Source organism: Oryctolagus cuniculus, chromosome 17 (assembly GCF_964237555.1).
Source record: "Oryctolagus cuniculus chromosome 17, mOryCun1.1, whole genome shotgun sequence".
In the NCBI taxonomy this organism is placed as follows: Eukaryota; Metazoa; Chordata; class Mammalia; order Lagomorpha; family Leporidae; genus Oryctolagus; species Oryctolagus cuniculus.
In genome coordinates this window covers 60,349,848-60,371,048 of record NC_091448.1, presented here as the reverse complement: position 1 = coordinate 60,371,048, position 21,201 = coordinate 60,349,848, and the positions used below count along the sequence as shown (strand labels likewise).

The 21,201-nt window shown below is 46.8% G+C and overlaps 1 protein-coding gene across 6 annotated transcripts in view; it reads left to right on the top strand.

Moving 5' to 3' along the window:
* The window catches only part of SPECC1 (sperm antigen with calponin homology and coiled-coil domains 1), a 338,358-nt gene that overhangs the window by 50,809 nt on the left and 266,348 nt on the right, over positions 1-21,201 (top strand). Inside the window, exon 1 of one of the 6 annotated variants that reach the window (XM_051824433.2) lies at positions 5,368-5,571. The exons of 3 other annotated variants lie outside the window; for them this stretch is intronic. The gene's annotated coding sequence lies outside the window, so the exon portion shown is untranslated. Of the gene's footprint in view, positions 1-5,367; positions 5,572-21,201 lie in introns of those variants that run through there. 2 more of the 6 variants (XM_008270675.4, XM_070061465.1) reach the window with 2 other exon arrangements.

Sequence of the window (21,201 nt, the reverse complement as noted above, 5' to 3'; positions counted from 1 at the left end):
GCCCATTTTTTATTTGGACTATTTATATTTTTATTATTGAGTTGTAACAGTTCCTTTTCTCTTTTTTAAGATTTTCTTTATTTATTTGAGAGGTAGAGCCACAGACAGTGAGAGAGAGAGACAGAGAGAAAGGTCTTCCATCCGTTGGTTCACTCCCAAATGGCCTCAATGGCTGGAGCTGCGCTGATCTGAAGCCAGGAGCCAGGTGCTTCCTCCTGGTTTCCCACATGGGTGAAGGGGCCCAAGGACTTGGGCTGTCTTCCACTGCTTTCCTAGGCCACAGCAAAGAGCTGGATTGGAAGAGGAGCAGCCGGGACTAGAATTGGTGCCCATATGGGATGCCAGTACCGCAAGCCACTGAGCCACGGCACCAGCCCCAACAGTCCTTTTTTAAGATTTATTTATTTGAGAGGCAGAGTTGCAGAGAGAGAGAGAGAGACAGAGACAGAGAGAGAGACAGAGACAGAGAGAGAGGTTTCCATCCGCTGGTTCACTCCCTGGATGGCCACAACGGCTGGGGCTGTGCCAGTTGAAAGCTGGGAGCCTCTTCTGGGTATCCCACGTGGGTGCAGGGGCCTAAGTACTTGAGCCATCTTCCACTGCCTTCCTAGGCCATCAGCAGGGAGCTGGATTGGAAGTGGAGCATTTGGTACTCAAACTGGTGCCCATATGGGATGCCAGCCCCACAGGTGGTGACTTAATCTACTATGCCATGGTGCCGGCCCCTGTAATAGTTCTTTTATATATTCTGCATAATAGAACCTTGTCAAATAATTTGCAAATATTTTCTCCCATTCTGTTGGGTTTTCTTTTAATTTTTCCTGACAGTGCCTTTTGGGTCACAAAAGTTGTTATGAAATCCAATTTGTCTGGTTCATCTTTGGTTGCTTATGCTTTTGATGTCATATCTAAGACAATATGATATAACCCAAGGTGGTGAAGTTTTATACCTATGTTTTCTTCTGAGTTTTCATTTTAGCTTTTCTATTTTGAGGTGATTTTTTGTACACAGTATGAGGTAGGAATCTAACTTCATTTTTTGGATGTGAATATTCAGCTAGCCAAACTCCATTTATTGGAAAAAGCTGTTTTTCCCATTGAATTATCTTGGCATATTTGTCAAAACCAACTCCCTATAAATGCCTGTGTTAATTTCTGGACTCTTAGTTCTGTTCTGTTGATGCCAAGACCACAGTCTTCATTGTGGTAACTTTGCAGTACATTTTGAAATTGGGGAACTGTGAGTCTTCCAACTTTGTTCATGAAAAACGAAGATTGTTGTGGCTTTTCTGGGCCCTTGTGTTTCCATGTGAATTACAAAAGTAGCTTGTCAATCTCCACAAAAGACGGTAGCTAGCAATTTGGTAGGGATTACAATCAGTTAGGGAGTATTGCCATTTTAAAATTGTCTTATAATACATGAACATGAGTTGTCTGTGTGTTTATTTGACTTTTTATGATGATGTTTTATGATGGATTATACAGTAATTTTACTGCATAAATATTGCACTTACTTGTTAAAGGTACTCAAGTATTCTATTCTTTTTCAAGATATTGTAAAAGGGATTGTGTTCTTAAAATATTCAGATTGTTCATTGCAAGTATCTAGAAATTAATTTTTGTATATTAATCTTGTATTCTGTATCATTGCTAAACCTACTTACTATAATGCTCTTAGTTTTTGTTGTAAGAGTTCTTAGGGTTTTCCATATGTCATCTATTAATACAGGTAGTTTTACTTTCTTACTAATCTGTATTTTTTCTTTTTTTATTTAATTGCCCTGGCTAAAGCCTGATCCAGTGTAATGTTGATTAGCAGTGATGAAAGCAGAGACATGCTTGTCTTTCTGATCTAAGAGGAAAGCTTTCTGATTTTCACGCTAAATATGACATTAGTTGTGGGTGTTTGTAGTTATCATTTATCCCTTTTGTTCTTAGTTCATTGAAGTGTTTTACTATAATTAATTAAATTTTAAAAATGCATTTGTTTATTATTTGGAAGGCAGAGAGACAGAGATGGAGACAGAGGCAGACAAAGAAGTATCCTCCATTCATTTGCTGGTTCACTCCCCAAATGTCCACAACAGCCAGGACTGGGTCAGGTTGAAGCCAGGAGCCAGGAACCCAATCCAGGTCTCCCACATAGGTGATCAGCTCCAACCACCTACGCCATCACTGCTGTCTCCCAGGGTGTGCACCAACAGGAAGCTGGATTTGGAAGTGGAGCTGGAACTCAAACCCAGGCACTGTGATATGTATGAGATTTGGGCATTTCAGTGGTGTCTGAACTGCTGTGCCAAATGCTCACTCCCTTATTGAGTGATATTATCATGAAATTGGTTGGATTTTGTCAGATGCCTTTTCACCATCTTTTCAGATGATCAATTGGTGTTGTCCTTTACTCAGAATGGTGTGCTACATTGATTGATGATCTTATGTGGGGTCAACCTTGAATTCCTGGAATAAATCCCATTAGGTCATGATATATAATCCTTTATATATGCTGCTAGTATTTTTGGTATAGTATCACTTTTAACAGCTAAATAAGGTTTAATTATGTGGATATGTCATAATCTAACCAATTAGACTTTTAATTATTTCCTTTATGATCATTGCTGTTATAATCAAGGATCAGCTCACCACTCTTACTCATACAACTTTGTGTTAATTCATGATTTTCTTTAAGTTTTTTTATTTATTTGAAAGGCAGAGCTACATAAAGAGAGAAAGAGATAGAAGGGGAGAGATAGGAGAAGAGAGAGAGAAAGAGAGAGAGAGATTCCATCTGCTGGTTCACTCCCCAAAAGGCCTTAGTGGCCAGGGCTAGGCTAGGCCAAAGCCAGGAGCCTGGAACTTCTTCCAGGTTTCCCACATAGGTGCAGAGGCCCAAGCACTTGGGCCATCTTCTGCTGCTTTCCCAGGTTCATTAGCAGGGAGCTGGATCTGAAGTGGAACAGCTAGGACTTGAACTGCACTCCTGTATGGGATGACGGTGTTGCAAACAGAGCCTTAACCCATTGTGCCCCAAGCCGGCCCCTCATTCTTCATCTTTGTCATAGGCTACATTTCTACAAATGGAATAACTGAACCTAAGGTTATACTGGGTGTTTGTCTCATCTTGTCATTTGCACTTATTTTTTTAAGTTTTTTTTTTTATTATTTTCAGAGATTTTTAGCTTTCAAGTTAGCCAAATGTAGTTTTTTTCTTTATGTATTGTGGCTTTGCACATGGACACAGTGATATTTCCTGTGTTATAAGATATATAACCCACCATATTTTCTTCTAATTCTTGAATACTTTTTGTTTTCTCCTCCTTAAATCTCTATTCCATCAGAATCCATTTGGGTACATGAAATGAGTAGGAGCATTTTTTTCTAAATGAATGATTAATCAAGTTTCTGAATGTCATTTCTTTTTTAAAAAAACAATCCATTTTTAACTGTTTTTGCTGTATTTTTTTTCTTCCTTTGGCTATAAGGTGGTAGGACTAGAAAAAAAATCATTTGTTTCCTGTTCATTTATCAAAAATATTCACCCTACAAAGTGAAAAAAAAATCCATCCTTTATCCTAATGCCCTCTTTGTTGTAAATTCTTATTTCAGTGCTTTGTTATGAGTCGCTGATCTTCTTTCTATTCCTGAACCACTCTGTTGTAATTATTTTACTTTTCTGTTCTATTTTAATATTTGGTAGTACAAGTTCTCTTTCATTTTATAAAAGGATTTTTTTCTATAGAGAGGAACCAGTTATTCTAAGGCTTCCATCCAGAAGAATCAATTATTCTACCAGAGGGATTTCAGGATAATTTTATGAAGAATTTTCTTCACACTTCTAATCCTGCTTGAATTTTTATTAGAATTACAACATGTTTATAGATTTATTTGTGGAGAGTGAATATTTGGCTTGTTGGAAGAACATGTTATGTTTTTTTCATCCAACCTTTTTTGTCTTTCTGTGAAATGTTGTTAATTTTCTTGAGGTGATTATAATATTCTTACTGAGTTTGTTTATACTTAAAATATTTTTGTTCTTATGAGTAGGATCTCTTTTGCATGCAATAATTTGTATAATTTAATAATACTCCCTTTTTTAAAAGAAAATTTAGCAGTTATAATGTGAATTTAAAAAAGAAGTGACCTACAGTCTGAGGGATAAACATTGTTAACATTGTGTGCGTCTGCCTCTATTTATGGATTTATAGTCTAACTGAGGGAGTAAGACAAGGTCACGCGGAAGGCTTGATGGTCCAGGGCACTGTTGGGTTATAACTCAGACTTTTGGGGAAAGGTTTTGCCATCCCAAGAACCACCTGGGTTTGAGTAGCGCTGAGAGGTGATAACAAACAGCAGTTCTTAATGATGTCGTTTGAATGTCAAGGTCTCATGGGCTTACAGACCGTTTGAATTCTCTAGATTTTCCAGTTCATCGAGCCAATAATTTCACCATTTTGTTTAAGCACAGTTGAGTTTCTCTATCCTGTTCAGACTCCTGCCCACGGCCATCTCCCTCGTCTGTGCCCTGGTGCCATGAGCTGGGGCGGGGGGGGAGGGCACCTGGATGAATTAGGTCCCTGCATGCCCCTGACACCCCAGTGGTAGAGCTGCTTTGCTGCGTTTCACACCTGTGATTTAATTACACCGCAGAGAAAACCTCAATCATGGCAGTGGCTGAGCCCAGCCAGGCCCGCTGATGATGGGTCATGGTGCAGGGAGGGTGTGACAGGCGGAGCTTATTTACCTTCACAAAACTCCTCCCAGCTGTTTCCTGCGAGACGCCTTTGCTCTGGGTTGTAGCAGGTCCTATCATCGCTGGGGCTCACTGTAGGCCGTCCATAGTAGCAGGACGCTAGACCCCAGGGCTTGTGGGGGTGCCCGTATTATCTTGTAACTCTGTGAATCTAAAAATGAAGTATGAAAATATTTACTGAGCATAAAAACAGAAATCGCAGCACGTTACTGAAGGCTTGGCGGCTCAGAGGCCCTACCTCTGTGATCCCGTTAGTCGGCTCGCCATATCCGCCTGCCTTGACACGCTTCCTGCTTGTAACCTGACTTCCCTTTCCAGCGCAGAACTGTCTACAGCTCATACCCACGAGGCCAGAGGCCCTGCGACCGCAGAGTAAACCCCACCTCTGAAAGCCACACTGGCTTATTTGTTTGTTTGTTTGTTTTCTCCCCCCCCCCCCCCCCCGTTTGCTATCTTAGGGAGCAATCAGCAAGAAGCTAGCAAGCCTGCATCTTTGCATTCTTAAACTTTGGAGAGATACAAGTTCAGATGCAGGACCCAGTCAGATAGAAATGTTATTTTTCACCTTGTATGTGTGTGCATGCGTGTGAGCAAGGGAGATAGATATAGAAAGAGAGAGAGAGAGGGAGCAAGCGAGCGGTAAAAGAGAGGGAGAGGCAGAGGCGTGGAGAGCAGAGCCCGCCTGTTTCCTGAGTGCAGCATTGCCCAAGTGCTTGGAGTGTGGTTTTCCTCCCAGGCCAGTGTGCAACCCAGAATAGCGCAGCTGGCTTGCCCACGCTGGTCAGCGGCCCCGGAGACACGCACGCCAGGCTTTGGGTTCTGCAGTGAGTACATAGTTGCTTGTTATTTAAGAGGGAGATGGAAAACCTGGGGAGTCAGCAGTCCGTGGCGGGAGAGGTGGGTCTGCTGTAGGGACGAGGTCTGGCTTGCCCGGTGATTCCTGATAGGACCCAGGCGGTGGGAGTGCCCTCTCTGGCCGTGCATGGTCTGGAGGAGCTAACGCTGCAGGCGGCACTTTGGGGGCTAAAAGTAGATTTGCGGCTCCTCTTCTGACACCTTGAAGACGCAGTCCTTCTCCCTGTCACTTTTTTCATTCTTGCAACATAAGGATGGTTAATGCTGACTTCCAGTTCGCATGTAAAGCTCTTTGGAAAAGAAGTCCTCTCTCTGGGGCAACTGGTTCCCGGGAGCGTGGGGACCAATTTCTGCCACCCAGGGGGTGAGGGCTGTTCCTGTGTGTTCTTTGTGCCAAGTGTGGGAAGCCCAGAGTCCTATGGAGAGATCCGCCTACCCACCCACCTGACTGGTTCTCAGCTCCTGGAAGGTTCTAAGCCCATCTGCCCCGAGGGAGATCAGCAGGTGGAGAGAGACCTCTCATCTGTCCCGGGGTCTGGTGGTGTCCCAGTGCCAGGTTCTGAAATGAGATGGCTGTGCAGCCGCAGATGACAACATGGTGAGGCAGTGCTATGACAGAGACCGGGGCTTTTCAGGGTGGTTATCTATGATGTGGTTTCTGTTTGGACACTATTTCCCTAACTCCTCCACCCACCCAAAGGCTCAAGACAGTTTGACGTATCTCTTAACCTCACTATCTTCTAGAAAGTAAGTTTTTGGTTTTTATTTCCTTTTCCCACTGACATTTCTTGTTGGGGTAAAATATTTCACCCAGTCGTACAGGGAGGCTGTATTTAAGGGGGAACCCAAGACATGCGGTCCCATTAGAATGCCAGGCTGAAGACATGGGGGAGAGTTTGAGGCTTTTCACTCGCGTGACTCCTTGGACGACACGCTTCCAGAGACTCCGTCTTCTTTCGTGGTTCTTTAAGAGTGACCACGTTTCACTTCCTTTCATCTTTTCCTTGCCAAGGGAGTGAATGCGTCAGTGCCGGCTGTGCAGAGACAACCCCAGAAGTAGAGGGGAAGTGCAAGACTAACCATACTAAACTTTGATGTGAAAAGCTGGACTCTGAAAGAAACCACTGCTTGTGAAGTAGCTCCTTCCCTCTCTCCAATTTTATTTTTCCAATATGTTACTGTTTTTTTTTTTAAATGGTAAAGATAACATTTCTGAGTGTTCCCTGTGTGTCAGATCCAACAGTCACGCTCTTTACAAATGCTGTCTCATTTGATTCTCGCAATAACCCCTTGAGGTAGCTGCCTTTAGGGTCTTGCCCTTAGCAGGTGCAGAAAAGAGGCCATGTAAGTTGGCCAAGATCATAGAGGTGGGTGGTAACTTTCTCAACCCAGGACATAGATGACATAAACTCTGATAAAACATTTCAGCAAATTTGGAAATTAGAGAAAATAGGGATTCAATCCTACACCCTGCAACAACTGCTGAAATTTCTGTGCTTTTTCTGGCTGTTGTAATTAGATATTATTATAGCATACTTTAAAAAATGTTAGCATATAGTTTCATAATTATTTCTCATTTATTTGAGAGGGAGAGAGTCAGGGGAGGATAGAGAGAGAGGGAGAGAGAGAGAAAGTTCATAACCTATGGTTTATTCCTCAAATGCCCTCAATAGCTGGAGCTTGGCCAGGCTGAAGCCAGAAGCCCAGAACTCCATCTGGGTCTCCCATATGGGTGGCAGGGACCCAACCACTTGAGCCACATGTGAAACCTGGATTGAGTTCCGGGCTCCTGGCTTCAGCCTGGTGGTTGTGGGCATTTGGGATGCAAACCAGCAGATGGAGATCTCTGTCTCTCTGCATCTCAAATAAATAAAAAAATAGAAACATGCAGTCATTATATATATATATATATTTAAAGATTTATTTATTTGAAAGAGTTACAGAGAAGAAGAGGCAGAGGCAGAGAGAGAGAGAGAATGAATCTTCCATCTGCTGGTTTACTCCCCAAATGGCTGCAATGACCAGGGCTAGACCAGGCCAAATCCAGGAGCCAGGAGCTTGTTCCAGATCTCCCATACGGGTACAGGAGTCCAAGCACTTGGGCCATCCGCCACTGCTTTCTCAGGTGCATTAGTACGGGAGCTGGATCAGAAGCAGAGCAGCCAGTACCCAAACTGGTGCCCACGTGGGATGCTGGTGCTATAGGCGGGGGCTTTACCCGCTATGCCACAATGCTGGCCCCAGGACTTTATATTTTAACATGGTCAAATCTGTCTCTGTTGTCCATTATTATTCTTAGTTTAGAGATTGAAGTTCTTATCCTTATGGTATTTAATTTGGTGTACAGTGGTGAAAATAGATTTAAACTGATTTTTTTAAAAAATAATACCTTTTTCCCAATATCACTTATAAGCAATCCTTGTTATGGTTTTTTCTTTTTATTCTTTCAGCTTTTCTATTTTATGGGATTTTTCTGGATTATCAGTTTTATATATAGGGGCTATTTCTGTGCCATTATTACACTGTTGTAATTTTTGTGGCTTTTATAATATGTAGGGATAAAGAGTTGTATGAAGTAATACTAAGTCAAAATAAGATATGGATTAGAGCCAGGCATGAGAGGTGGATTGCTCAGGCTTGACTTCTCTGTCCCTTGGTCTCGTCTATAAAATGGGCATAATAATAGTACACACCTCATAGGGTTGCTGGGGTATGGGAATTAAAATTAAATTAAAACAAGCACACAGATTCCATAGATGTGTATAGAGAGCATTTGAAGTGTATATATTTATGCATTTTATATACATCAATGTGCATTATATATAATACATTTAATATACATTAATGTACATTATGTATACACATAAATGTCATATATTTGTATATTTTATTTATGCTTTATATATTATATATATATTTCTATATACATATATTAAACAGAGAATCAAAGGTGTCATTCTTTCCCTTCCTGGCTAAAGACAACTTCCCCTGTCTCCCAAGATTACACGAAAGATTGCATTAAGCTTGGGGCCAGCGCTGTGGCACAGCAGGTTAAAGCCCTGGCCTATAGCGCCGGCATCCCATATGGGTACCTGTTAGAGTCCCTGCTGCTCCACTTCTTATCCAGCTCTCTGCTATGGCCTGGAAAAGCAGCAGAGGATGGTCCAAGTGCTTGGGCTCCTGCATCCACGTGGGAGACCTACAAGAAGTTCCTGGCTCCTGGCTTTGGATTGGCCCAAATCCGGCTGTTGCTGCCATTTGGGTAGTGAACCAGCAGATGAAAGACCTCTCTCTACCTTTCTCTGTAACTCTTTCTTTCAAATAAATAAAAATAATAATTTTTTTTAAAAAAGATTGCATTAAGCTACAAAGAGAAAGAATGACACATTTGACTGTATATACATTAAAAACCTGGTACGGCCGGCGCCGCGGCCCAATAGGCTAATCCTCCGCCTAGTGGCGCCAGCACACCGGGTTCTAGTCCCGGGCGGGGCGCCGGATTCTGTCCCGGTTGCCCCTCTTCCAGGCCAGCTCTCTGCTATGGCCCGGGAGTGCAGTGGAGGATGGCCCAAGTGCTTGGGCCCTGCACCCCATGGGAGACCAGGAGAAGCACCTGGCTCCTGCCATCGGATCAGCGCGGTGCGCCAGCCGCAGTGCGCCGGCCACGGCAGCCATTGGAGGGTGAACCAATGGCAAAGGAAGACCTTTCTCTCTGTCTCTCTCTCTCTCTCACTGTCCACTCTGCCTGTAAAAACAAACAAACAAACAAACAAACAAAACAACAACAACAAAAAAAACCCTGGTACATTAAAAGGTGAGTGGCAGACAGAAGGAAATACAGGCAACACCCGTATCAGAAAGATTACTCTTTGTAATAAATGAAGAGTTGGTCCAAACCAATTAGAAAAAGACAAATACATAAAAGAAAACTTGGCAAAGGTTATGAGCAGGAAATTCCCATAGGAAGATACGTAGAAGCCCAATAAACATATAATGGTAAGCTCAATCATAATCATGGAAATGCGGAATCAGTACAAATGAAATAGCATTTCTCGTGAAACATATTGGCAAGAATTGAAAACATAAATAACATCCAGCAAAAACAGACTATGCAGACATGAGCACTGGCAACCATAACTAATAGGAACACAAATTAGTAAAGCTTTTTTTGTGTGGCAAGCTTCTGAAATCTATCAAAACATAGACTTACAAGGGTGGGGGTTTGTCTCGGTGGGTTATGACACTGTTTGGGATGCCCACATCCCATATCAGAGTGATGGCTTTGAGTGCTGCCTCTGCTCCTGATTCTAGCTTCCTGCTAATACACACCCTAGGAGGCAGCAAGGGGTGGCTCAAGTACGTGGGTCCCGGCTACCCGTGTGGAAACTTGGGTTGAGTTCCTGACTTCCAGCTTTGGTCTGGTCCAGCCCCAATACTGTAGGTATTTGGGGAGTGAGCCAGTGGGTGGGAGCACTCTCTCTCTAATAAAGAAAAACTTGAAAAATGTAGCTTATGGATACCTTTGATTTGTCTTAAAAAATGCTACCCATGTTTTTAAGTAGGCATATAATGGCATAATAATATTTATATTAAGAAATGTGTAGATTTCTAAGTGAGCATAGAGAATTCATTTTAAGAACATACTGGGTATATGATATCAAGCTGCTTCCTGCCTCAGCTCTGGAGAAGCAAATAGAATTAGGGCAAGGTCGCTTTCTCCTTTTGCTGGATACACTTCTGTGTTTGAAATTTTAATGAGTCCGTGCTTGTATATTTGTGTAAAATAAATAAATAAGGATTTTTTCCCCAGGCCCACAGGTGAGAAAATTCTTGGGAGCAAGCTCTCAGGTTAGAAGCTCAGGACTGGCCGGCGCCGCGGCTCACTAGGCTAATCCTCCACCTTGCGGCGCCGGCACACCGGGTTCTAGTCCCGGTCGGGGCCCTGGATTCTGTCCTGGTTGCCCCTCTTCCAGGCCAGTTCTCTGCTGTGGCCAGGGAGTGCAGTGGAGGATGGCCCAAGTGCTTGGGCCCTGCACCCCATGGGAGACCAGGAGAAGCACCTGGCTCCTGGCTTCGGATCAGCGCGATGTGCCGGCCACGGTGGCCATTGGAGGGTGAACCAACGGCAAAGGAAGACCTTTCTCTCTGTCTCTTTCTCTATCACTGTCCACTCTGCCTGTAAAAAAAAAAAAAAAAAAAAAAAAAAAAGCTCAGGACTGGGAAAGAGTTGATAAATTGCAGATACAGTGAGCACTTGCAAGGCAATGTTTTAAAATTCCTTAGAGATTTTAACTCCGGTCTAGGGGAAAAGCAGAGGAATTTGTTGAAAGGACTCAACCCAAATGGGGTGCAGGAAGATATGCTGTACAGATGGGTGCTGACCTCACTCCAGCTGCTGTCCCTGTCCTTAGGCTTTGTGGCAAGTCGAGTTGTGTCTTTGCCTGCCTATCTGTGTTCCTTATCTCTATTCAGAGAGCCCTTCACCCAGTTATTCACCTGACAGATAGCTAGTACCTGGTCCTAGCCAGGCAGTGTGCCAGGTCCTGGGGAGACAAGGGTGAGCTAGGGGGAAAGAGAGAGAGAGAGACAGGCAGGCAGGCAGGCAGACAACAGCCCCTGGGAACAGTCAGCACACTAATGATCCACATTCACCATTGGGGTGGTGGCTCTGAAGTCACCATGGGGGCTGGGGGGGACAGTAATGGGTGGTCAGGAGGAACAGTGAGACTGAGGCTGACCTGTCAAGGGCTTGCAGGGGACCTCGCAGCCTCCTTGAGGCTCGGCACCTTGGCCGGTGCCCAGTCACTTCCCACCTTGTGCCAGTTCCATCACTCGTCTCTCCCATGCCACCCTCTTCTCTGCACTCCTAGTTTCTCAGATTTTAGTCATTGCAGTCCTCTTTTCACAGCTGTTGCCATAGCCTGTTACTAATACTTAGCCAATTTCCTAAAGTTGACCCACACTATTCTTCGTCTTAAAAGAAAACTGTGACTTACAGTAAATGAGCCACAATGGAAATAGAATGATGCCAAACGTAGTTTATTTTACTTGAGAGGCTCTGCAGAAGAGCTCTACAGAAGAAGAGCACTTTCACCTGCTATTTCACTCCCCACCAGTACCTGAAACTACGGAAGCATCAGCAGCCTGGAACTCAATCCACGTCTCCCGTGAGAGTGCTAGGAACCCAATTACTGGAGCTATCCCTGCTGTCTCCCAAGGTCTGCCCTGGATCCAGGCAGTGTGATGGGAGGTGCGGACATCTTCACCGTCAGGTTAAACAGCTGCTCCAAGTGATGCCAGACTTAAAAACTGATCTGAAAAATGGGGGCGAGGTGCTTGGCACAGCAGTTAAGATGCCACTTGGGTACCCTCATTCCATATTGGAGTCCTGGCTCTGCTCCCAATTCCAGCTTCCTGCTAATGTGCACCCTGGGAGGAAGCAGGTAGTTGCTCAATTGGTTGGGTTCCTGCCCACCGCAGAGGAGACCCAGACTTGAGTTTCCAACTCCTGGCTTCCCAACTTCCAGCCCTGGCTGTTGCAGGGATCTGGGGAGTGAACCAGCAGATGGGAGATCTCTTTGTATCTGTCTCTCTGTCCCTCTGCCTTCCAAATAAGTAAATGAAATGAAAAAAAAAAAAGATCAGCAATGAAAGCAGAAATTTTTAACATGGTCTATAAGGCATGTTGAGAGCAATTCCAAAAGTCTGTGGGGAAAATGAATTAAAAGATGACTTTATTGGGGTGCATTTTTTTTTAAAGATCAACTTATTTGTTTTGAAAGGAAGAGTGGCAGAGAAGAGGGAGTGGAGAAACAGAGATAAAGATCATTCATCTACTGGTTTCCTCCCCAAATGGCTGCAACAACCAGGGTTGGTCCAAGCTGAAGTCAGGAGCCTGGAGCTCCATCCAGGTCTCCCACATGGGTGGCTGTAGCCCAGTCACTTGGGCCACCTTCCACTGCTGTCCTAGGCACATTAGCAGGGAGCTAGATCAGAAGTGGAGCAACCAGGACTGGAACCAGCACTCTGCTATGGAATGCTGGCATCCCAAGCAGTGGCTTGACCTGCAGCATCACAGCACTGACTCCACAAAGTATTTTTGAAGTCTACACATAGTTGTTTTTTTTTTGTTTTTGTTTTTGTTTTTTTTTTGTTTTGTTTTTTTGACAGGCAGAGTGGACAGTGAGAGAGAGAGAGAGACAGAGAGAAAGGTCTTCCTTTTGCCGTTGGTTCACCCTCCAATGGCCGCCGCGGCCAGCGCGCTGCGGCCGGTGCACCACACTGATCCGATGGCAGGAGCCAGGTACTTATCCTGGTCTCCCATGGGGTGCAGGGCCCAAGCACTTGGGCCATCCTCCACTGCACTCCCAGGCCACAGTAGAGAGCTGGCCTGGAAGAGGGGCAACCGGGACAGAATCCGGCACCCCGACCGGGACTAGAACCTGGTGTGCCGGCGCCGCAAGGCAGAGGATTAGCCTAGTGAGCCGCGGCGCCGGCCTACATAGTTTGTTCATAATAGGCATTTTCATTGAATTTTTGAAGGCCCCCTGCTGTGCATGGATTTCAAATTATTTTTCTACCAAAACAAACTCATCTTTTAATTCCATTTTCCACAAGGAAATGTGTTAAGTTTGGATATTTACCTCGCAGACAATGACTCCCTTGTCAGCGAATTCAGGGAGGATGTGGTAAGGAGATGAGAGAAAGAGGGAGAGCCTGCAGGGGATTGATTTACTTTGTATAGTTATAAGATGCAGTGAGGTAAGCTGGGAACACCTCGCATCCCTGGGACTCCGAGGGGTCCCCAGGGACAGAGCCCCAGGGAGCCCCACCCGGCTGTCACAGTAGTAACGAGAAGAGCCACACATGCCTGCGGTAGGCAGTCCTGAGGCAGAGCGACAGGCAGCTCACCTGGCCGTCCCTGGAGACAGCCAGTGCAGGAGCTGGTTATGCAGCAGGCGAAGGGGGAGGTCTCAGGGGCATGGGCTTGGGTCTAAGTCACTCTCTGATGGGCCCAGGGCTGGAGATCCTCTCTGGGGCCCACTGCTCACACATCTCCTGGCAGAGGCCCGAGCATGAGGAAAGGGCATCCTTCTGGCTTCACCTGTGCTGCCTGGGAGCCCTCCCCGCACTGGAGGGCCCCAGCACCAGAAGTGGCCATGCAGCTTTCCTGAAAGATGGGGGCTACCGAGGGATTTGAGCATCTCCTCGGCCATCTCTGGGCAGGACCAAGCCTGCCTGAGGGGACCAGGGCAGGTGAGGGGTGGGCAGCAGGGCTCTGCTGTGGTCCTGCTCCAAGCCCTTGCACCTGCCTCCCCTCCTCCTGACACAGTGTCCTTTCCCTTGCTTTGCTGTCCCCTCTGCCTGTTATCTTGAAAATCACCCTAAGGGTCCTTGTGTTGCCGACTTGCAGCACGTGTTGAAAAGCTGTGTTTTCCTGACTGTGTGAGAGCTCCTCTCCTGAGCCATGGCCCCCTGGAGTCTTCTTTGCCGGTCCGTGTGTCCTGGTGCCTTCTGCCCCTGCCCGAGAGTCAGGAGCAGCTCCACAAATGTTTGTTGAAGAAGCAAACAAATTAAACAGGCCCCAGCCTCCTGACAAATGAGTGAATTCCTTTCCCAGGGCAGCAAAGCGTGGAGAGGAGATGAGGGCCCAGGGAATGGGGTGTTCAGGGTGTGCGTGTGAGCCATGGCAGGGGGGTTGGATTTTATTCCAAGGGACACAGGAAATAGCCCGGGATCTGTCCTGGACATAGAGCCACTGGGATGGGCATCAGGGTCCCCTTGTATGCCACACATTAGCACTCGGTTCACACCACAGCCCCGAGTTTCCCACATTAAAATACAATTATGGCTTTTCAGTTCACAACCGTCTGCAGCCTGGTGAAACCCATCCTAGGAGAATCCCCACCCCACCCCGCGCATCCAGTGCGTGGGGTGGAGCCGCCCTGCAGCGCCCCCTGTGGCCGTCAGGCGTGTGTGCGGCTGCCACGTGTTCCTGCCGCCTGCTGTTTTCCTGGGGTCCCAGACTGCGCTGAGTTTCCAGCGATGACACAGAGAAGAGGTCCTCTTGCCCACAGATTGAAGCCTACACCCTGTAACCTGGCATCCGGAACCACCACAGTCCACCGCCAATCCCTTCTCCAGCGCCGCTTTGCACAACTTCCCACAGTGCCAAGCTGAGATGCTGCAGCGCCTGGCCCCTGGCACTGCCCGGTGCCCGTCTCCCATGGAATGCCCCTTCTTCCAGTTCCCACCTATCAGCGTCCTGCCCATCCTGTAGAGGCCTGTCCATCTGCAGGTGCTGCCATGGCAAGGACACTGACTAGGTGTCTTAAACAGCAGACATTAGCCTCGAAATACTGGAAGCCACTGTCCCAGGTCAAAGATGTCAGCAGGGTTGGTTTCCTCCGAAGACTGTCTCCCTGGCTTGCAGCTGGCCATTGTCTTGTGTCCTCCACTGTGTGTGTGTGCAGCCTAACCTTCTCTTATGTGAGAAGTCATACTGGAGTAGGGCCTACCTATAGGACTTCATTTCCCCTAAATTACCTCTTTTTTTTAAAAAAGATTTATTTATCTGAAAGGCAGAGTTACAGAGAAAGAGAGAGAGGTCTTCCATCTGCCAGTTCACTCCCCAAATGCCTGCAATGGCCTGGGATTGGGCCAGACTAAAGCCAGGAGCCAGAAACTCCATCCGGGTCTACCAAGTGGGTGCAGGGGCCCAAGCATTTGGGCCATCTTCCACTGCTTTCCCAGGCACGTTAGCAGGGAGCTAGATCAGAACAGGAGCAACCAGAATGTGAACCGGCGACTACACAGGATGCTGGTGCTGCAGGCAGCAGCTTAACCCGCTATGCCCCAGTGCTGATCCCATCTTAACTACCTCTTTAAAGACTATTTCCAAACATAGATTCTGAAGTACTGGAGATTAGGGCCTCAGTGTATGAATCTGAGAATGAGGGAGACAAACAGTTCAACCCATAACAAGAGCCTCGCCCAACCTGCTTGCTGTAGTCCAGTTCTCACCGCGTCCTTCCGGTTCATCCACAGTGTCACGAGACAGGACTTCATTCTTTTTTACAACCGAATAGTATTCCCCAGGGTATGTATACCACGTTTGTTTTACCAGTTCATCTGTTGGTGGACACGGGTGGACTGCATATCTTGGCTATGGTGAGTCGTGCTGCCGTAAGCGTGGGAGTGCAGACGGCTCCTCAACAGCCTGGTTTCGTTTTCTTTCCGCCTATCCCCACTGGTGGGATTGCCCTGGATCATGTGGTAATTCTATTTTTAATTTTCTGAGAAATCTCCATACTGATTGTGCTAATTTACATTCCTACTGATTTACATATGAGGGTTCCCTGTTCTCCTCATCCTCTAGAGCATTTGTTAATTTTTTTTTCTTTTGGTAACAGCCATTCTTTTTTAAAGCACTTACTATTGTCTCATTCAAACCAATTCATTCATTTTGAGTGTCTGAGAGAGAGATGAGAAAGAGGTTTTTAAAATATATATATTTATTTATTTATTTTATTTGAGAGGCAGAGACAGAGACAGGCAAAGAGAAAGGGCCTGCATCTATTGGTTCACTTCCTAAATGCCTACAATGGCTGGGGCTGGGCCAGGGCCAGAGCAAGGAGCACAGAGCTCTATCCAGATCTCCTACGTGGGTGGCAGGGACCCAAGCACTTGAGTCATCATCTACTAGTGCATCATCGGGATGCACTAGCAGGAGGCTGGATTAGAAGCAGAGTAGCTGAGACTTGAACCTGCACTCTCATGTGGAATGTGAGTGTCCCAACAGGGGCTTAATCCAGTGCACCACTATGCCCATCTGCCACGCAGCATCCTACCCGCTATGCAAAATGCCTGCCCCTATGTAGAAAATTGTATCAGTTCTGTATCCTTGCCAGTATTTTATGTATGTATGTATGTATGTGTATGCATTTTAATCTGTAGCCATTCTATTTGCTTTCAGTATGCATTTTCTTAATGACTGACGTGTCAGGTACCTTTTCATGTGCTTATTGGCATCCAAATATTCTGGTGGGGTGTTTGGTGCAGCTGTTAAAACACTACTTGGGATGCCTACATTCCATGTAGGAATCACAGCACTTCTTCCAGTGCCAGCTTACTGCTAAGGCATGTCCTGGGAAGCAGCAGGTGATGGCCCAAGTACTTGGGTCCCTGTGACCCAAAGGGAAGACCTGGATTGAGTTCCAGGCTCCTGACTTTGGCCTGGCCCAGCCCTGGCTGCTGCAGGCATTTGAGGAGTGAACCAGCAGATGGAAGATCTGTCTATGTCTTTAAAAAAAAATTTGAAAGGCAGAGTGACAGAGAAATCTTCTATCTGCTAGTTCACTCCCCAGATGGCTGCCTCAACCAACTCTGGGCCAATTCAAAACCAGGAGCCAGGAACTCCATCCTGATCTTGGGCTATCTGCTACTGCCTTCCCCAGGCACATTAACAGGAAGCTGGATCAGAAGCAGAGTAGCTGGGACTCAAACAAGGACTCGGTATGGGTTGCTAGTATTGCAGGTAGTGGCATAACCTGCTGTGCCACAACACTGGCCTCCTTTCGAATACTTTTTTTTTTTAAACAGATATCTTTGGTGTAGTGTTTGTTGAAGCCTTTGACCAGCTTTTTTGGGTTATGCATTATGCTGTTGTATTGTGACAATCTGTTATTATTGTGTTTTGTGAGTTCTTTACCAATTCAAGAATCAAATCCTTTGTCCATTTTGTTTACTAGAGTAGCTTCCCTTTGCTGTGTGGTTTGTTTTTTCTTTTTTTCTTTTTTTTTTTTTGGAGGGGGGTTTTAATTATTTATTTTGAAAGAGTTTCAGAGAGGGAGAGACAGAGACAGAGAGAGAGAGAGTTCTGACATCTGCTGGTTTACTCCCCACAAAGACCAGCACTGGGCCAGGCCAAAGCTAGGAACCAGCAGCTTCTTCAGGGTCTCCCCCATGGGTCCAGGGAACAAAGCACTTGGGCCATCTTCCACTGCTTTCCCAGGTGCATTAGCAGGGAGCTGGATCACAAGTGTAGCACCTGGGACACGAACCGGTACCAATATGGGCTGTGGGCATCACAGGCGGTGTGGCTTTAGTTGCCACACCACAACACTGGCCCCTTGTTTTTTCATTTTCTTGAAGAAAATGAATTTTGTGTTTTGATGAATTCCAGTTGATTGTTTTAAAAAATATTTTATAGGTCATGCTTTTGTGTTGGACTGAAGAATTCTTTGGCTAACTCCAGATCACAGAGATTTTTCTCCCAGAAGTTTTCTAGTCTGAGGCTGCACATTTAGGTTTGAGCTCCAATATTTTTTTTTTTTGACAGGCAGAGTGGACAGTGAGAGAGAGAGAGACAGAGAGAAAGGTCTTCTTTTACCGTTGGTTCACTCTCCAATGGCCGCTGCGGCCGGCGCACAGTGCTGATCCGATGGCAGGAGCCAGGTGCTTTTCCTGGTCTCCCATGTGGGTGCAGGGCCCAAGGACTTGGGCCATCCTCCACTGCACTCCCTGGCCACAGCAGAGAGCTGGCCTGGAAGAGGAGCAACTGGGACAGAATCCGGCGCCCCGACCGGGACTAGAACCCGGTGTGCTGGCGCCACAGGCAGAGGATTAGCCTATTGAGCCATGGTGCCGGCCTGAGCTCCAATATTAATATCTATTATGGACCAGACCCTAGGCCCAGAGCTGTGAAATCAAAGGGGAGTGAGACCAAGCCCTTCCTTCCAGCGTCATGTGGCTGGGGAGGCAGGGGTGGGAGGAGCAGCGGCCAGGCTTGGAGCACTGAGCACTTTATCCCCAAACAAACAGGAGGTGGGGGCTGTGTTGTGACCCTGCTCCTGCTTCTTCTCTGAGGGCCAGGAGGGAGCTGTCTTTCTTCCCTGCCAGTCGTTCGGATGCACCTGCAGCATAAAGGGCCCAGGGGGCAGCGCAGCACAGTTACATAACTGTTTCTACGCCTTCCCCCCCATCCTGGGAACAGATCACACAGCAGCTGCTACACGTTCTGTTCCTTGTAGATCTGCTCCTGAGGAGTGCGCAGGGGATGTGTGATGACAAGGTAACCGCAGGAGTGGGCTGCAAGATTAGCCCCCACGTATTTGTGGTTCTTGTGTATATTTTAGACACCATCCTGGCAGCGTTTGATTGTTGAGGAAAGACAGGGCAGGTCTGTAGATGGCAGGCACTGAATAAATTAACCCTGCAAAGCACAGCAGTCGCCTTCATTAGCCAGCTGGCACTACAGGAAAAACAGCTAAAGCCTGAGGGTTAGGAAATAAAATTTCAGGAATGCGAGAACCAAAAAGAAATCAGCTGCATTCAGTGATTCGACTTAATCCGGTAACAATTAAGGAACCCAGACTGACGATGTTCAGAGCAGTGGCAGTCACCCACAGTGTGTGTATGGGGCTGCACCTTCCCCGTTCCACAGAGCGAGTGTCCACTACGACTCGGGCCCCAGGGAAGGACAGCCCAGACTTGGGGCCTGCATCCTCTATTGACTGAAAACGTGTCTTCCCAGCCAACGAGCGGCCCATCCCAGGGCGCTTTCTGGGATGGCTGCTGCCACTGTGTGCACTACACTCAAGGTCTCCACTGCCCACAGCCCTGCAGAGCCCTCTGCACGGTTTCCGGGGCCCGCGGTGGGTGCCTTCCCCTGGCATGCAGCTGCCTCTGCTACACTGGGCACTGCCAGCGCCATGTTGCTTTGCAGCTGTGAGGTGCCTGAGTGCCATCTGTGGCGCTCCATCTGGGGGGGCACCATCAGCCCCCACTTTACAAAGCATCTAATGTAAATTCAGTAGGTCCTGGGAGGCACCGCGTCCTGCCTGGTAGCTGGAGGCCTCAGATAGCTCTTTCATTGTTGTCCTGATGGGCTGTATTTCCACTTGCCTCTCTTCCACCAGAGCTGAGAGTTATGCCCAGAGACTCTACAGTTCCTAAATGCAGAGTGTTGGGGGCTGCCCCGTTGGTGTCCTGGGCCACACCTGGGCCACTGCACTCTGCGGGGTTGGGATCCAGTTGAGACCCTGATGCTCTGAACTCTTCACACGTGCTTGACTTTGCAGAAGAATGTCATCTTAGCAGCAGCATTGCTGTCCCTGGAGAACCCTTTGTGACAACTTCAGAGAGCCTATGACCTAGAAGGAGAAGGTTCCATCTTGGAGCAGGAAGCAGGAAGGGAGGTAGCCCCCTGAAGTTCTGTTTTTATCAGGCTCATCACCTACTTTTGTTATTGATTGTCTTTCCCCCAACACACACACACACACACACACACACACACACACTGTCAAAAACTGGTCAAGGTAGCTTGGGCATTTGTGAGGTGAACCTCCTTTGGCCTCCTACCTTTGACATAAGGTGCATGTAAATGATGAGGAACTGGTAGCAATGAATATGCATGTTTCAAGGGGGAGAGAAATTAAGCAGTCATGATTAAAGAATTGAAGGGGAAATGAGCTCACCGCCAGCCCGAGGACTTGTTACTGTGATGGGGGAAGAGATGAGTCCCAGCTACTACACTTCTGGTCCAGCTCATACTAATGCACCTGGGAAAGCAGTGGAAGATGACCCAAGAACTTGGGTCTCTGCCACCCACATGGGAGACCTGGACAGAGTTCTAGGCTCCTGGCCCAGCCCTAGCTGATGCAGCCATTTGGGAAGTGAACCCATGGTTGGAAGATCTCTCTCTCTCTCTCTCTCTCTCTCTCTCTGCCTTTCAAATGAATCTTTTTTTTTTTAAAGTGAGGGCACAGTGGGATTCTTGTACATATCCTTGCCTTCTTGAATCACTGAGCCACTTTCTCAGCAAGGAAGGAAGGATTTCCTACATCTGTGGGTACCATCAGTGCCCTCCTGTTACAAAGTGGCTAACATACATTCATGTGTGAGTTGACTCCCTGTGGTTTCTCTTGTTGGGTCCCATTCCCGATATAGCTCGTGTGTGTCAGGTGGGGCATGTGTGTGTGCAGAGTTGGTGCTGGCTTCTTCCTTGGGTCGGAAGGCTAGTGTGGCTAATGTCTAGTAAGCAAAGAAAGCTAAAGTAGATGTCATGAGGGGACAAACTTCTCCATCTATGGGCAGGGGCTGTTGTCACAGAAGGCACTTTTATGCATCTGTGCTCAGCGGTGCTGGGTGAGAGGCCTTGTCCTCTCCCTACTGGGTCTTATTAGTTCAAGTGCATGGAAGCATGCTGGTTGTGCGGGTGGGTGGGGCAGCATGCCCTGTGGCTCTTGCATTGTTCCTAGAGGAAATGGAACAGAATGAAACAGAGCTGGCCTGCCTGTTGCCATGGAAGCTGTGCCACTGACATCATGGGGCTTTGCCCCCTGTCCCATCTGATGTAGGAGCCCTAGTTAGGAACAAAGAAGCAGAAAAGGTTGGATGCTAGATAAGGCACTCAGACTCGACTTTAAAATGATTGATTTCCTACATCTGTGGGTACCATCAGTGCCCCCCTCTTAAAAAGTGGCTAACGTACATTCATGTATTATTGTGCTATGAAAACATCTGATTAAAACCTTAAACTATAACAATGTAAAGTATTATTAATTATAACTGTGAAACTAGGATTGTATAACCAAAAT